Source organism: Gymnogyps californianus, chromosome 4 (assembly GCF_018139145.2).
Source record: "Gymnogyps californianus isolate 813 chromosome 4, ASM1813914v2, whole genome shotgun sequence".
Taxonomy (NCBI): Eukaryota; Metazoa; Chordata; class Aves; order Accipitriformes; family Cathartidae; genus Gymnogyps; species Gymnogyps californianus.
The window spans coordinates 34109716-34121173 of record NC_059474.1 but is presented as its reverse complement, the minus strand read 5'-3'; the positions used below and the strand labels follow the sequence as shown (position 1 = coordinate 34121173).

Genomic DNA, 11458 nt, shown 5'->3' with positions numbered 1-11458 from the left:
ACAGGGAGCCTGGAGGCTGCTGTGCCCTCGTGCACCAGACACACCAGGTAAGCGTCTCCAACCTTGCTGGCATTTGAAAGCTGCTCCTCCTTGGACATTGCATAGGCAAAACTTACTTTTTGGGGCTTGGTAAAGATGAGTAAAAGATTTTCCCTCTCCGCCTCCTGTTACGGGCAGCGCCACCAGCTGAAGACACCACCTTAGTGCCGAATCCCCAGCAGCTGCTCCACAGGGTCAGGGAGACTGCCACGAGATGTACCTTCCCCACCGAAACGCCCGAGAGGACAGATCCTGGAGGGAAGTGTTGGCTCTACTACCACTCAAATCCAGGACGTCAAGCACGAAGAAGTGGCAACAAGTAGTACCGTGGACAGGGTGCTAAAATCAGAGCTAAAAGTTGTGGCCCGTCGCTACTAAACTCAAATACTTTGTATGTGGTTTGCATTTGTAAACTATTTTGCATAGATGCAAAGATTAGCACAAGTCCGGCATTGCGCAGCTTAGGCCATCAGGAAAGCTAAGCCAGAACCTCCTGGGATATTTTGTTGTTGTAATCTGGAGATTGCCTCAGTGTCGCTGCACACCATTATGCTAACCTCAGACCCATGACAGCTCTCAGCTGACTTCGCAGGAACAATCCGCGTTTTCCACGCTCCCTCGTTTGGGATGGCAGCAGTGGGCACGACGGGGCCAGCCAGCCACCTCCCGCGGAGGCCCGGGGCGTGAGGGAGCGCGTCCCGACCCGGCCGGGCCAGGGCCCTGCCGGGGGAATGCGGCCCGTCCTGACCTGCCGCTGCCCCGGGCTGATGATTTACCCCAGGCCCGGCCGCCGGGCTCGAAGGCAGCGGCCCGGCCCCCCAGCGACGGGAGAGCTCAAGACTTCTCACCCCGCGCGCCGTCTGTGAAGCCACGCGCGGTTTAAAAAATAAACAAGGAAAGGTTCTGCCGTCGTCGGTTGTGGCTTTGAACGAGCGCACCTTGCCTGGCTGGAGCAAGGTCACCGGCTGCCCCTGACCACCTGCCCCGGCCCCCCCCCCCCCCGCCCCCCCCCCCCCCCCCCCCCCCCCCCCCCGCCGGGCCCCGCTCCGCCCGGAAAGGCGCCGGTACCGCCGACAACCCCCAGGAGGGGCGACAGCCTCCCCGGGCGCCGCGGCGAGATCCTTCTCCTCGCTCCCGCGCGGTATTTTTAGTCGCTGACCCAGTTCCCCCGCTCAGCTACCTGCGCCTCCCTCACCGCCCGCCGCAGCGCGGCCGGGCCCCCCCCCTCCCCGCCCCGGGGCGGGCGGCAGCCCCCGCGCCCCCGCCGACAAAAGCACCGCCCAGGGGCGGCCCAGCCCCGCGGCCCGGCGCCAGGTGAGGAGAGCGGAGCGGAGCGGAGCGCGGGGCCCGCTGTGGGGCAGGTGCGCCCGGAGCGCGGTCGCGGCGCCTCGCTCGGGACGGCGCGATCCGGCTCGGGAGGGCGCGCGGAGCCGCCGGTGAGGCGGCGGAGGAGCGCAGCCCGGGAGGGGGAGCCGCGCACGCCGCCGCGGGCTGCTGCCGCCGCCCCGGCGCTCGGGAGGAGCGGGCGGGCTGGGCGCGGGCGCGGCCGCTGCCGGGGCCTCCGCGGGGGCGGAAAGGGCCGCGGTGCCGGCGGCAAGCGCAGCCGCAGCGCGGCACGGCGGTTCGGGGCAGTCTTCTCCTGTGTAACCCAGCTACAAGTGAGGGTCGGCGTGTAAGTGCCGGCGTAAGTACCGACTTCTTCTTGTGTTTTTTTTTCAAAAAGTGTTAGTTCCTGCCCCCGGTACCCCAGCGCGGGCTTGCGGCGGCGGCTGGATAACGGGGCGCGGGAGCGGAGCGGGGCCGGGTCTGCCCGGGCGCCGCGGTGCGTGGCCAGGGAAGTGGGTCACTGCCGCGGCCCGGGGACGACCGCCGCTCCGTGCTTCTCTCACTTTCTTTTCTCTCTTCTTTTTGGTGATTAACCGCCTGTCGCGCTCCCGTGTGCTCCGGCAACGTGTGACCCTGGGCCACAGCCTCGGTGAGGAGCGCAGGTGCAGCTGCAGTGAGGTCTGCTCTGAGGGGCCTTTCCCCTGGCCTGGAGTCGAAACTTCAGGGGGCCGTCAGTTGTGTGTTTGGGGTTTTTTATCTTTAAAGATATGGAAATTGTACGTTGCTGGCATAGCTTTTTAGCGAGTTGAATGCTGGCATCGTGTTTGAAATGTTTAAAATCTGATGGAGCTTGCTCTCATGCAGCTGGACTGCTTTGGTCCTGCAGTAAGAGCACTAACAATCTTCAGATTTTAAAAGAATATCTTTAATGCACGCTCCTCCGCTTGCTGCTATTTATACCATGCAAGGTTGGCAAGGAGAGGAGAGCCAGCGTTTGAAAAGGACATTGAGCTTAAACTTGATACCATTGTTCCAAGGCCAAGGCAAGAGTGCAAATATTTAAAATAAAACAAAAAAAGCCCCAGCAAACACCCCCCTCAAAACAACCCAAGCTCCCCCCCCCGCCGTGTTTTTCTACTTTATGATCAAAGCAGAGAACCGAGCCTCCCCTTCTTAGGGATATGTAACTTCTTGCTTCAGATGTGGCTTTGACAGTCTGTCACCAGGACTAAGGCTGTGCTTTGGTGGGTTGGTTGGTTTGTTTTGTGCCGGTGGTGTGATGGACAGTACAGCTGGTTAAACCCCACACCAGGGAGTTATCTAGAAGATGAAGTCTCACACTGTGGCAGATACATGACTTTCACTTAGGCAGGTAAAATAAATCGTTATTGGTCGTTGCCTATGCATTGTAAGGTTGGTAACAGTCTAGATGTAGCTATGATGTAAAATATAGTTAATACTAAGTCTAACAAATCAGTTGATACCTACACTGTTGAATAGATATTAATGGTTAATAATTTTCTTTCTTCTTTTTCTAAATGAACTCAATACACAGTAATACTTCTCTCTCTAAAGTGAGGAGAGGTAAGCTTTTCATATAATGAAACTTATTTTTGGGGGAGCAGAAAAGCTTTAACCTGCTTGATTTATATCACTGAGATTTTCAGAGTGTATGGTGGTGACCAATATGATGGAGTTCACCGTCTGGATTACTAAATAAGACAGGTATTAAAAATTGTTTATTCCTCGTGACGTGCGCCGTGCTCTTGTGGAACTACAGTGATGCATTGTAGCGGCTGGCTCGTGTGACTCCATACCAGCCACTGGGGCAACTTAGTTCTCCTCATGCTAATTATTGTGGGTGAGCAAGAGGTTGGTTTTTGAGCTCTGTTTTTTATGGAGCGTAATTGTACATGTGGTAACAAGGCTGTATTTAGAATTCATATAGGCACTTTTAAACTATTACAGAGTTCTGATTTCTGGCTGAGATCAGTCTGCTTCAGAACTGTGGCTAAAATAGTGATAATAATCTAATAACTCTGATGCTAAAACTTTACCTAGCATCATTATCCATCCAGGGTAAACATGATTCTGTGTGTAAAGTTTCCATAACTTGAAAATATTTGAACAAATGTTAAACTTTTAGTAGCTGGCACCTTAAAATGGGTTTCATGATATCTTTTTGAGCAATTTAGATTCAGCGAATGGCAGCCTTACTGTTGGATGCATAACTGTTCCTGGTTCTTCTGTGTTTTACTTAGTCACTTCTCAGGTATTGATTTCAGCTGTAAGACTAAGTCTGCAAAAATGCAATGTAAAGGCCTTGACAAAGTCAAGATTTGACAGAGTAATGACATACTAAATGCATTTGGGGCTCCTGTTTCTAACTCTTGCATTTTGTGGTTCCAAACTTTTGTCTGCAATCATGTATGGAAGAAATGGGTTTCTTTTTTAGGAAGAGCCAAGATTCTTGCGCAGAGGTGGATTGTTATGAAAAATGTCAACTATAAGGAGGCTTTTTTTTTTTTTTTTAACTTGTAGGACTTAGCATTGAGCTGAGATCTAACATGTCAGGTAGCTAATGACCTCAACAATCTAGCAAAATAATTACTTAGACTTGTAGTAGGAACTGTGGAATGCAGATTAGCCAGCTGATAGTGTGGGACTGATTTTTATAAATATAAAAATAAACATATGTTTTTATACCTATATAAGCATTTTATACATGTATCAATGTATAAATTATATGTATAAGTGTGGTATGTTACGTATTCGTATAAGATGCTGAAGTGTGCCACTGCTGTATTATGATTGATTGATGTTGAGAGATAACTATGTGAGCGAAAGTGCCACATGTGGTATGATCCAGCAGAAGCTGCTGAAGTGATTGCCTGCCCTGAAGCCCCTATCTCCGTTTAGGTAATTTTGTTCTCTTCATTCAATTTCATAGTATATCCTGATTTACTGTTTAATTGGGGAAATCAAGCCCTTTTAAAGTTGCTTTTATCCCATGAATTGAGAGGATTGCCTGGCAAGTTTGTGGAATACTCAGTCTGTGCAGTAGTTTGGAGTTAAAGCTGGACAAGGTTAATGCTCTATTCTGCTGTACTTGATTTCTTGTGGAAAGGGAAACAAGAGTTCGTGCTTCTTCAGTGTTTGTGAAGTGTAACTGGCTGTTGTGCAGTTTCTTTTAAGCAAACATAACAGTAAGAATGATAACAGCCTAGTTCTTTTTGAGGGAGTACTTGCACTGTGGAGTTTTTTCCTTTTCCTAATTCAGATACAAAGATGTTTTTAGACTCAGCAGTTGCTCTGATAGAGGCATGGGAAGAGTTGTTTTCTGCTTTCCTATTTTCTTTGTCACAGAGATTATTCCACAGAGTACATTGGCTATGCATAGGTGTACTTTGTTACTTGAAAAAAAAATCAGTGCTATTTGATAATTTTCTTTGTCCCCTAAGTGACAAAATAATATTAATTATGAGTCTTAGTTTTCTACATTAGTGGGCTTTTTCCAGTACCAAAAAGTTATGTCAGGACTTAACTTTCCACTGAACAGTATGATTTTCCTTTTTTCCCACATTCCTAGCACCTATATTAACTCCAGTTTTATTTCATTGACTTTTCCTTCCCTTGGATGAATTGCATTAATCCTGAATGATTCTGGCACTTTTCCAGTTAAGTTAGTTACCTCAAACTGCTTCAGTTGGTATTCTGTTTAGTTTTTGCATCAGGGAGAACCTGAAGCTGCCGTTAGTGGATGGCTATGATGCGATCTGTGTATCGCCCGCTTGTATCAACTCTCCAATCTCTGTTGTCATTCCTCTTTAGATGATTCCCCTAGGTCTGTCATTATATTTGACTTTATCATAAAATTCATTTTAGCTCTTCCAGTTTACTGAAATCTAAATGCTAAGTTGCCAATGTACTCTCAGCAATCTTCAAATATTTAGAGACTTGACAATTATTTTTCTTTTTGCAATCTTAAGTATCTGTTAAAAAATGGACACTAGCTCATTTTTGCATTTAATATAAATGTGAATACACATTACTATGCAATATGGGAATTCTGCAGGGAAATGAAACTAGTGCACTCAAAGCACTGGGAGTCAATGTTGTAACGCACACTGGGTTTTGATGAACTGGTTCCTACTGCAGACCCCACTGAATGTGCATGTGATGGTTGTCTCTCTGCTCAGAGTGACAGTGGTCATCACCTGTACAGCAAACTCCCTGAGGTGCAGTAAAACAATCTGAATGTGTGTGGTGTAGCACGTTATTCTAATGGCTGGTATTCCTAGTATCTCTAATGCCTTTTACTGTATACGCTGTATACTGTCTGTAACAGGAAGAAACAAGAAAACCTTGCTTCCAGAGCCAGTTTCACTGCTGGTTTTGCCCCATTCATGTCAGTGAAGAAGGTGGACAGGCCTCTTTCAAGCAAAAACAGAGCTATTGAGGGAGGAATTTTCATTACTATGAAAAATATGTTTGTAGCTATGTTAAGTAACTGTGTTTTTCCCCCTGATCTCCTGGCGATGTATGAGGTCCATATAGTGTGTCCTGGACTTGTTTAGTTTGATGGCATCAGCTGACATCTGTGAGGTGTGGATGGAGTGACCTGTGAAATGGTGCTCCTTTTTCCTTTGTGAGATGAGCTGTAAATCTATGCAGCTGGCCAAAGAAGAAATGCTTTTAGTCATTGTGCTCGTGAACGAGTGTGATTGTCCTCTTGGATGAGTGTATTTGGTGCTGGGAGTATTACAGGCTTCTGTTTTGCCTCCCTTCATCTCCTGTTGGAGTTGTAGCTGAGGCTACTGGAGAGAGATGCTGACTGGTCATGTCTGTAGTGTTGAATTGCAGCAGACTGAATAATCTTGTCTGAAGAATTTAAAAAATAGGAGGTTTTTGCTGCACCATCGTTCCAGGAGGGTTTTGGAACTAAGGATATGTATGCCAACGGGCAGTCTGATAGAGTTGCGATGAAGAGTATGGGCTGATAAATAAACTGCCGTGAAACAAGAAAGGCTATGAACTTGTCCATCAGCTATGGTTTGTGTGTCCATTCTCAAAATAAACGTGATGTACCTTTTTTATTTTACTTGGTGTTTTAACTGTATGCTCTTAGTGAGTCAAATGTGATTATTCTTACTTGAGACAGCTAAAGGTAAGATAGTTGTAGTATTTCAAGACCATGGTGTGAGACCACTTTTAAACTGGGGTTATAAATGGAAGATGCTGCTGACACTGGCTTATGCATAGCACACATCCTGTTAATGCCTAGTCTACAGGAGTCATCAGTTCTTGGACAAAGTTTGAGGTGATTGCTCTTAATATCTGATTCAAATGTTTTAGTGGTAGTGAAATATTTCATTTACTGTGATTACTAGAGATACTTGAAATACCAATGATGTGACTTTAAAAGGGAAGCCAGGAATTGATTGCAGAATGCTTTCCCTGAGTTTGCGTTTTTCTTTAAAAAATGCTTGAATTTACAGAATTACAACTTGGCTGGGAGGTACCTTTGGAGGTCACTTTTTCCAACGTCTAGATCAAAGTAGGACTACTGCCTGTGCTAGATCAGGTCAGCCATGGCAGTGTCTGACTGAGTCTTGAAAATCTCTGTGGATGGAGGTTCTGTAACCTGTTTTGGATATTCTAGCAAATCACTTTGAACAAAGAAAGAAATAACTTGAACTGGGATGGTTGATGAGCCATTTACAGGATCATAGGCAAGGGGTGTTACAGAAGTCAGTTGGCAATTGTACCCAGTTTTGGGTTTTGGTACTGCACTCTTTCAGATGAAATGCAAAGAGACCTTCAAGGAAATTGGTCTAAAGTAAGCTGTTAGTGCCCCTTGCCTCTAAAATTACACTGATCAAATGATTCATCCTGTTGCTGTGCAAGGGCCCTAGCTCTTTCTTGCAGCTCCAAGTTGCAAGAAGATCGTAGTTCTGCCTGTAGGTGCTGTACAGTTCTTTGAATGCTGGCTCCTGCTGTGAGAAATTCTCATATGCTCCCTTTGAGGTTAGTTGCTTCCCCTTTGACCTGCCTGTCCTTTCATCCAGTTGAAGCTGTGATGTGTCAGATGTCCTTAGAAGTGCTTTTAGCTTGAGGAAAAAAATCTGCAAGTTTTCTGGGAGAAATTAGCAGGAAACTTGACCTTTTTTTTTAGTGGTATATGGGTAAATGGTGAGAAATTGGAAGACTGCTTTGTGGATATAAGTACAAATAGCTTGATAAATAATTATCCTGCAGAGAAGTGGCATATATACAATGTGTAAACTTGGAAGTCTGTCTGTGCAAGCTTTATCTAAAGTTTCTGGAGTTCTGGTAACCTGTGCTAGGTCGTAGTCAGTATGGCTTCCAGTCTGTGGAGCAAAAGCTACATACACAGCTGGCTGTTACTTGTAAACTGGGTGTCCAGTTTTAGAGAATTATAAAGGATTGATTGGAAATTGTCAAAATTGGATATGCTTTTCACTTTGGGTTTTTGGTTTTTTTCTTCTCCTTATTAATTTTGATGTCTTGAATTCTGTGTTATTTAGTGTCACTTCTCTGTAGCTGCAGTATTGCATACTGGTAGTTTTCTTGTGTCTGTCTTTGCCACAAGCTGTCTTTTTAATCGAGCAACTTAAAGGCCAACTCATTCACCATGAACATTTGGAAGTAACTGGGGTAGGTATTCCTTTTGGGAGATGTTGATCCATAAACAAAACCAATATGCAGTATGCATCCCAATGTTAGGATTATTTATATTAACGTTAAAACATTAACTCACCATTTAGATTATGAATCAACGTAAAACTTTAACAGTATAAGGATGCTGTCCTGTTTTTGAATTTCTGTGATGTTCTTTTGAGAAAAATTGAAGAATAACTTGAAATTTGGTTTGAAAGACTTTTAACACTCCTCTCTGCCACAGGCAGTGCTGTTTGGAGTATCATGTCACCTGCAGTGATGTCACTTGGAGATTAAACTCTTCTTTTGATGGAGTTTTACCTGTCACAAAGCATGAACTTTCCTGACATCTTCATTACTAGGCTTTATTTAAACACTTGTTAAACCTTCTGCTGATTTGCACTGGTTCTGTTCATACTTAATAGTGCTCTTTAGGATTAGCAAACCCAAAAGTCATGCTTTTCAGAAAACACAGCTTCTAGTGAGTCCTCTTCTATCAATTAAACCAGTTTATAGTTTTCCCAGAAACTGGAGTAATTAAATGTGATCAGAAATGAACTGTTCCATCTTGATTTGTTCGCCCAGATCTGTCTGAAAGCTGACTTGTGTTGGTGGAGGAGCTGGCAATTAAACACACTAAAGCTCAAATAAAACCAAAACCCACTAGGGTGAAAGGACAGGTTGTTTGAACAACTAATTCTTGCAGCAAGGTGTATGCAGTGTTAGGGTTTCCACTTTGTGGAATGTAAACCCAAACTTTCGTTAATGATCTTCTATCTTTGTTCCTGGGAGTCTGCATTACATGCAGCATTGGACTGAAATAGTGAGCTTGGTCAGCTGGTCTAAGAAATGAGCACTGAAATTATCCTCTCATACTGTTATTCAGCACAGAGATCTAATCTGGCTCATTAGAAAATCTTTTGCAGAGATTGGACAACTGTGTTTGGCGTGCTTTAGAAAGCCTCCCCTGTTGTCTTTAATGCCATGTACAGTTCTCGGTGTAAGGCTCAGTGCAACTTGCTACAGATGTTCCTGTCCTGTTTGAGTTTTTTTTTGTAAATACATTGGATGAAACTAGGTGGTGCTTTGTCCATCTTTGAATGTGAACTTAGTGATTCCCTCTGAGAGGCTTGGCAGCTTTAAAAAACTTTTTTTTTTTTTCCTTATCCCTCCCCTCCCCCCTGTTATTGCTTTGGGGCTTTGGGGAGAAGAAAGAGGAAAAGGAATGCTTGTATTCAGCTGCTCCTTTCCACCTTTTGGACATCAGTCATTCAGTCGTGTGTGTACATGATTATTTCTGACTCATAGCTGAAGCTCTTGATGGTCCTGTGGATTCTTTGTTGACACTGACTGCCTAAGCATGTGAAGAGTTTCACATTGATGCTGTCTCCACTGAGTCCATCTCAACAGTGTTGCATGACAGCATAAACCTCACCTTTGATACTGCTTGTTTATGGCTGTTTGATGGAGGCCACTTCTGGATGTACTGGCCTCGTGGTTCTTGGCACCGTAAGCAGGCTCCATCTGTTGCAGCACTCTCCCATCTGATTTGTGCACTGGTTATTGCTTTCCTTCCATCAGTAGTCAAAGAACTTAAAACCACTACTCCGTGCTTGACTATTACCTAATCTTGAGAAGCCTATTGATTGCAATATTCCACTGTTGCAGTGCTACCTAATTGCATGGCTTGTCTGCCAGTTTCGCTTCTGCAAGACACCCTTAATGCTGACTTGATAGTTTTATTGCATTGTAGATATCTAGGAGATGTCTGTAGAAATTTGGTGTTTCTTGATGCTAGTACTATCTGGACAACTCACTGTTTCAGGTATGTTCTCTGCCAGATATTTGTAGCTGGGCAGCCTATATGGTGTCCGTATCATCTCAGTTGTACTTCAGGTGTAAGTTTGCAGGAGCTAAACTCTACTGCAGATTTCCACTAAAGAAAATGCTATTTTGTATATTTGATTTACTCCTCATTTAGTGATACAAACCAGACTTACGGCACTTTATTCTCTTATCTTTCAAGCAGTGTGGAGCATGGACTGTTTTTATTGTCTGTGAAATCTCATCCTTTTCAGGTCTCTATTACCAGCAGCTGCCATCAACAGAGTGACAGTACTGGAAGAAAAGCTGCTGATATGGTTCATAGAGCAGCATGTGTTATCACATAACATGGCTCAACTGAATGAATTTGTTGCCAGCATTGCCTTTCTGAGAAGTACTCTTCCCTCACATAATAGAATACTTACCGTGCACTATTTTGGATGCAGTGAGGGTCATCTTATTTGATGTTCAGTTGCAGGTAATCAGATTTTTGTCAAGTTTGTATCTACAGGTGGATTGCTGGAGTTCTTCCTTTGCAAGCTAAATGAAAGGAATTCCTCAGATCTTTTGGTCTGGTTGTGTCCTTACTTGTGTCTCAGTATAGAAATGTCTCAAAGCTACAGATGTCCCCTGTAGTACATCTGTGTTTCCTCTGCTCTGTTTCGTGCTCGTAAACAGTTCGTAGGACCTGTTCAGGAATTGTTATAGCTGAGTATTATGAAACTGAACTGTCTGGGTGTTGTCTCCTACTATAGTAGTATAATCAGCCAGAGCCTTGATGCCAGGAGATAATAATGGCTGGTTCTGCAGTTGGCGTGGGTTGGTGGCCTTGGGCAGCTGGATGCCTTTAGGCATTTGCACTCTCAGTATCTGCCTAGAAGGATGGCAGAGGCTTTCCAAGCGGTTAGGAAGTTCACTTATTTTAGCATGCTCGAATCTGTAGTTGCAGAATAAATGTTCTTGCTCTGCACCAACTCATCTAATGAATAGCTACTTCTGATACTCATTTGGAGTTGTGCAGAGCACTGCTTCACCTAAGGTTTCTTTGTCCTTTGTAGCTCCTTGATGTTCTAATACAAAGTAGTACAAACCTTGTGAGCTTGACAGTTTTCTCAGGAGATTATAAAGGTTCTTGGTCATCTACTTCATTATGTATACTGCTTGTGGTAAAAGTTTGTTTCTACGTTATTACACAAACACACAGATCAAGATATCTGAGCAGTTTCTGTTATGTGGTTAGAACTCATCATTACCTTTCTTTCCTTGCCCTGAACTTATTTGGGTTTGTGGGTCATGGACTTCATGTAATGAAGTGTCCTGCTGCTCAGCAAATGGGCTCCGAAGTCAAATACCATAAAGCATGTCTTTTGTGTCACAAATTTGTCATAGGTTTCATAATGGTTGTATTGGGCATAACTAGTATTTATTTGTGCTTCTCTGCTCTAATAGTGCTGCATCTCAACACTTAAGATATTAGTAAATCTGGTTCCAAATTTCAGCCAGCTTGAGCTGGTGGTTCATTTAATAGCTTAATTGCAAGGTGATAATTGAATAGCAGCTGTCTTTGGTTTCCTAGATGAGGAGGCTG

General features: G+C 44.5%; 1 protein-coding gene across 3 annotated transcripts in view; it reads left to right on the top strand.

Moving 5' to 3' along the window:
• Positions 1–1383: 1383 nt before the first annotated feature.
• Positions 1384–11458, top strand: part of MTUS1 (microtubule associated scaffold protein 1) — a 126978-nt gene continuing 116903 nt past the window's right edge. For 2 of the 3 annotated variants that reach the window (XM_050896750.1, XM_050896752.1), the window contains exon 1: positions 1665–1723. The gene's annotated coding sequence lies outside the window, so the exon portion shown is untranslated. Of the gene's footprint in view, positions 1401–1664; positions 1724–11458 lie in introns of those variants that run through there. The other variant, XM_050896751.1, reaches the window with a different exon arrangement.